General features: G+C 45.4%; 2 pseudogenes; both read right to left on the bottom strand.

Annotated features, from left to right (window-relative positions):
* Positions 1-347: 347 nt before the first annotated feature.
* LOC144591746 (G-protein coupled estrogen receptor 1-like) lies at positions 348-1,183 on the bottom strand (annotated as a pseudogene).
* A 2,692-nt stretch (positions 1,184-3,875) lies between these two features.
* LOC144591745 (uncharacterized) lies at positions 3,876-5,612 on the bottom strand (annotated as a pseudogene).
* Positions 5,613-6,118: the final 506 nt, after the last annotated feature.

Genomic DNA, 6,118 nt, shown 5'->3' with positions numbered 1-6,118 from the left:
ATATTTACAGGGATATGGGCGATACGCGGGCATTTGGAATTGGTTTAGATGGGGTATCTTGATCAGCAGCAACGTGTCTGGTTCAACAGCCCGTTTCCCTGCCTTCTACTTCTCTAACTCTATTTGTCCCATCACCCTTCAAACCTTTCCTATCCACACATCTATGCAAATAACTAAATCTCATAAGTAGTTTCATTCTGCGCAGTCTGCTCTTTGGAAGTTTACACAACTTCGGGACACATTTGGTGCATTTGTAGATCTTATTACGTGCACACAACTCCCGTTTAATTTTGTTCAATATTATTCAACGCAATTATATTTGTAAATTCGAAAAAATATTCGGTGTATCATTTAATGTAGTTGGTTACTTTGGCAACAAGAACCATGGGCCATATGATCATGTTTTTCAGTTCCTCTCTGAACATTCTCTGGGATACAGCATAAATGAAGGTGTTCGTGCAAGAACTCAAAGAATTCAACATGTACCCTGATAACTCAGCAACGGTGAAGGGCTCATTGTAACTTGCTTCCAAAAATTGCGTGTCAGTAAATTGCACGTATATGTAACATATCAAATTAACCATCCACAAGAGAATAAAGCTGCCAGATATGGCGAGCAACAAAACGATGGATTTTCTGCGGTTCTCCATCTCTGGGTCAGTGTATTTCGCAGTACTGTTGTTTCCACGTAATCCGCTCCTTACTCGATTAGCCATTATAATGTGCCTGGTGGTCAGGGAATTAAGCAGCAAGATCAACACATAGGGTGCAAATGGGATCAAAATCTTTCCAGCCACAGAAATACCGCCCAAATTGGTAACGTATAGAAGCTTGATTTTACATAGCACGACCACTCAACGCCATTAACTACCTCCCGAGGTTCGTATATAAAATAGTACGGAATGTTTTCCACAATGCTTGTGCAAAACACCACCGCTATCACTATAGTCGCATTATTTTCAGTGCAATATTTTGCTCGCAGCATTTGATGGCAAATAGCAATAAATCGATCGAAAGTAAAAGCCACAGTGAACCACACTGAACAGTCCAGGGAAATAAAAATCATGGTCAGAATAAATCTGCACATAGTGGTGTGATTGAAGAATGAATGTGAAAAATATGCATTAATAATCTCATATAAAATTACAACAAATGTAATAACCATCAAGTCAGCGACAGCCATTCCCAGCAGGTAACGAGTGATGCATTTGGAGAGACCGCATTTTCCTCGGAACAAGATGACGATTGCCAACAGATTTGCTGCATAAATCAAATGTATATTAATAATGTTATTTGATATGAGACGCTTCTGTTCTTCCTATAAACGTCCATGCTCTACCCTGCCCCTCCACTTTTCTCGCTTTCCTTTCCTCTTCCCCCTCCTCTACTGTAAACTTTCTGAAGAAGGGTCGCGACCCAACACCTCACTCATCCAGTTCAGTTTAGTTTATTGTCACGTGTACCGAGGTAGGGTGAAAAGCCTTTCAATGCGTGCTATTTTGTCAGCAGAAAGGCAATACTTGAATACAATCGAGCCATTTGCAGTGTATGTAATACGTGATAAGCGAATGTATCCTTATTCTCCAGAGACGCTGCCCGAGTTAATCCCGCACTTTAGGTCTTTGTTTGAAATTAACCGAGGAGTCGTTTGAAATCAAGATCACGTCAGACACGGTGCTCTCCGCTGGTGATAGCTAACATATGTATATTGCACGCAAAATTCAACACCAGAAAAAATTATTGGATAAAGTAAATGCAGGTTATACATTTTCCCCCTTTAATGCGTATAGATTTCTCTGTTTCCGGATGTTGAATGTGTGCTAAGTAACTAATGATTTGAATATTCTAAACAAAAGTTTCGGAAATACAGCATGGAAACAAGCCCCCCCCCCCCCCCCCATCCAAGTAACCCCCGCAACACCAGTTCTATGCTGTCCACTTTCACTGGAACCAATTTTAGAGAAACCAATTAATTTACAAACCCGCACGGCTTTGGATGTAGGAGGAAACAGGAGCATCTGAGGTTAGCCACGCGGTGAGACGCAGAATGTGAAATCCCCACAGATGTAGCAGCCGAGCTCAGGATGAACCCGGGTCTCTGGCACAATCAGGCAGCAGCTCCACTAACCGCGCCACTGTGCCTATTTATGACTATTTGAATTTGCTTTTTATAGTTCAATAATACTTTGAAGTATTGAGGAATACACGCCACAGTGAACCGCCTTGTCCCCGTGTCTGCCCACGGCCTTCAGGCCATGGTTTCCTATAGTAAATACTAATACAGGAAAATCCTGACATCAGGTTTTGGAAGCAGGCATGGTTGGCCGGCCAAATTAAGCACCATCTCCTCCTTAAACATATTGATAAAATCTGGAACTTACTATGTCTTCGTACATGGATATATACGACCATGCACTTAACTACATTGCCCCCGCTCAACTTCCTGCACGATCAATATCATGCTGGCGCATGAAAGCAATTTTCCTCGCCACAAATATGTGATCTTCAAACTTGGTTACCTATTTCTCTATTTCTACAACTCTCATTTCCACACCAACTCGTTTATGCGTGTCATTAACATCAACATGGCTTCAACTGATCCATATGATGCTCCGCCAGCGACAGCCTATCAAGCAGAAAACAACCTCGCCCCACCTGCGTCTTACTACCAATCCATTTTTGATCAAATTTGCCAGGTTGCTATAGATCCTATCGGCCCTAACTTTTCGGACGAGCCAAACTTGAAAACACACAATAAGCAGGTTGTGCCGGCGCCCGGGGGCTAGGTCACTCCCTTGGTCATTCCCTTCGGCACTGAGTGGGCAGGGGGATTAGGTCACTTCCTGGGTCATCCCCCTTGGGTCAGGTGGTTTGGGGCTATAAAGGACTTTGAGTGTTTCGACTAACATGATGAGTACGGTGTGAGTGTTCATTGCAGATTAAAGTATTGTTACTACTTACCTGGCGTCTGGCCTGATTTCTGTGGCGCCCAGACCCACTAAACTGGTGACCCCGACCGTCCCTCGCAAGTCGCGATGGACCTGAACGCTCCGCTACCCGACTCTGCCAGTCAGCCGCCTCTGGACCCTGCCGACCGCGCCGCTCTCCATGCCGTGGCGGTAAGGCTGCCTCCCCTATGGACCGACGACCCCGACTTCTGGTTTGACCAGGCCGAGGCACAGTTCGCCCTGCGGGGCGTAACTGCCGACGACACTAAGTATTTTCATGTAGTCGGCGCCCTCGACGCGGCCACTTCGCGCCTGGTCCGACCCTTCCTCCGCGCCCCACCCCCCCCCCCCCCCGCGACCGATAAGTACGGGTCCCTCCTCATAGTAGGGGAATCAACAACCAAAAGTTCATACGTTCATACGATTAAGCTGAGAAGAGAAATAATAGGAACCTGAGCGGCAACATTCTCACTCCCAGTGCGGTGGATAAACAGAACCAGCTGCCAGAGGAGGTAGTTGACGCTGTTACTATTATGACATTTAAAATACGCTTGGACTGGGACATGGGCAGGGAATAGTTACATCGATATGGGCGATACGCGGGCAATTGGGGCTGGTTTAGATGCGGTATCTTGATCAGCAGGGACGAGTTTGGCTGAACTGCCCGTTTCCGTACTGACTACTTCTCTGACTCTATTTGGCCATCGTCCTACAAACATTCCCAACCCATACATCTGTACAAATAACTTAAACTAAATAAATCTCATAAGTAGTTTCATTCTGCGGTATCTGCTCTTTGGAAGTTTACACAACTTTCAGAGACATTTGGTACATTTGTAGATCTTGCGTGCAATTTTGTTCAATATTGTTCAAGGCAATTACATTTGTGATTTGGAAAAAATATTCGGTGTATATTCGGTTATTTGGTTACCTTGGCCATTTGATCACGTTTTTCATTTCCTCTCTGAATTTTCTCTGGGGTACAGAATAAAGGTGTTTGTGCAAGAACTCAAAGACTTCAGCATGTACCCTGATAACTCAGCAATGGTGAAGGGATCATTGTAACTTGCTTCCAAAAATTGCGTGACAGTAAATGGCACGCATATGAAACATATCAAGTTAACCATCCACAAGAGAATAAAGCTACCAGATATGGCAAGGAGCAAAACCATGGATTTTCTGGGTTCTCCATCTCTGGATCAGTGTGTTTCGCAGTACTGTTGTTTCCACGTAATCCACTCCTCACACGATTAGCCAGTATTATGTGCCTGATGGTCAGGGAATTAAGCAGTAAGATCAATACATAGGGTGCAAATGGGCTCAAAATCGTTTCCAGCCACAAAAATGCCGCCCAAATAGGTAACGTATAGAAGCTTGATTTTACATAGCACGACCACTCGACGCCATTAACTACTTCCCGAGGTTCGTATATCAAATAGTACGGAATGTTTTCCACAATGCTTGCATAAAACACCACAGCTATCACTAGAGTCACATTCTTTTCAGTGCAATATTTTCAAGAGATTCAAGATAGCTTTATTTGTCATCCAAAAAAACGATTTTTTTGGACGAAATTCAGTCACCCACAGTCCAACAATAAAACATTAAATTAGGCAGATTACACAATAAAGCATTAAAATAGGCAAATTACACAACCCCAAAAACACACAAAAAAAAGAAACATCCATCACAGTGAGTCTCCTCCAGTCCTCTCCTCACTGTGATGGAAGGCCACAATGTCTTTTCCCTTCCCCTGCCGTCTTCTCCCGCGGTCAGGTTGTTGTGGCTGCAGGCCGCACCGGACGGTGAAAGGTCCGCAGCGGGCCGACCCAAGCCCCGCGATCCGGGGCGGGCGAACACGCTGTCGCTGCCGCTGCTGCTGCACGTCGGGGCGGTCGTGGCTCCCGACATTGAAGCCCCCGCCCAGCAGAGAGAAATCCCGCGGCCTATTTTAGGCCGCGCCGGACGGTGAAATGTCCGCGACCCAAGCCCCGCGACCCGGGGCGGGCGAACACGCTGCCGCTGCCGGAGCTCCCGATGTCGGCATCCACGCAGCCCGAGCCTAAGGCGAGTCGCAGCCGCTCCCGCAGCCTCCGAAGACGGCCGGCTCCGCTGATGGCAAGTCCGATCCGCGGGCTCTGCGAACCAGAGCCCTGGAGGCCGCCAGCTCCAGGAGTTGGGACGATGGTAGGCCGCAGCAGGAACGGAGACCCGACCCAGAAAACAAAGGTCGGGTCTCCGTTCGGAAGGAACACATATTTACAATTTTACAGTTCCCCCCCTCCCCCCCATACCCACACATAGTACACAAAAACAAAAACACCACATCACATCGACAATTAAGACACAAAAAAACAACAAAACACAAAGACAAATGGACCGCAGGTAAGCCGCAGCTGCTATGGCAGCGCCGCCAAAAAAAAAATGTTTAAAAAAAAATTAAAAAATTTAAAATGCTCGTAGCATTTGATGGCAAATAGCAATAAAGCGATCGAAAGTAAAAGCCACAGTGAGCCATACTGATCAGTCCATGTAAATAAAAATCATGGTCAGAATAAATCTGCATATAGCGGTGTGATTGAAAAAGGAATGTGGAAAATATGCATTAATAATCTCATCTAAAATTACAACAAATGTAATAACCATCAAGTCAGCGACAGCCATTCCCAGCAGGTAACGAGTGATGCATTTGGAGAGACCGCAGTTTCCTCGGAACAAGATGACGATTGCCAACAAATTTGCTGCAACAAAACAAATGCATATTAATAATGATATTTGATGTGAGACGCTGAATGGTTGATGTTTCATCATCTGGATTAAAATTTATTGCACAATATTTATCCGATAGTTTAAGTGGAAAATCGGTTGCAATTTTGTTCGATAGCTCAACTCAGACTAGTGTGTCTGTTCTTTGCAGTGCTGAAGTCAGAACGTAGTGCTGCAGGTCAGACACGTCTCTGCGGCGGAACCCTGGACCAAGTACTGAGCGGGAGTGTGATCCCGCTGAATTGCGCTTTGTACGAAACATGACTGGTTTCTGCAATGCGGCTCCAGGTGACCGCCCACCCTCGTTGGAGGTGGCTTTAAAGTAAATAATTTTGTTGCATTTTCTCCATTCTAAAGCTTTGAAATAATGGGCACAATAGAGAAATACATGATTTTATTCTTGT

Source organism: Rhinoraja longicauda, unplaced genomic scaffold (assembly GCF_053455715.1).
Source record: "Rhinoraja longicauda isolate Sanriku21f unplaced genomic scaffold, sRhiLon1.1 Scf001709, whole genome shotgun sequence".
NCBI classification, from domain to species: Eukaryota; Metazoa; Chordata; class Chondrichthyes; order Rajiformes; family Arhynchobatidae; genus Rhinoraja; species Rhinoraja longicauda.
This window is presented reverse-complemented; position numbering and strand designations above follow the sequence as displayed.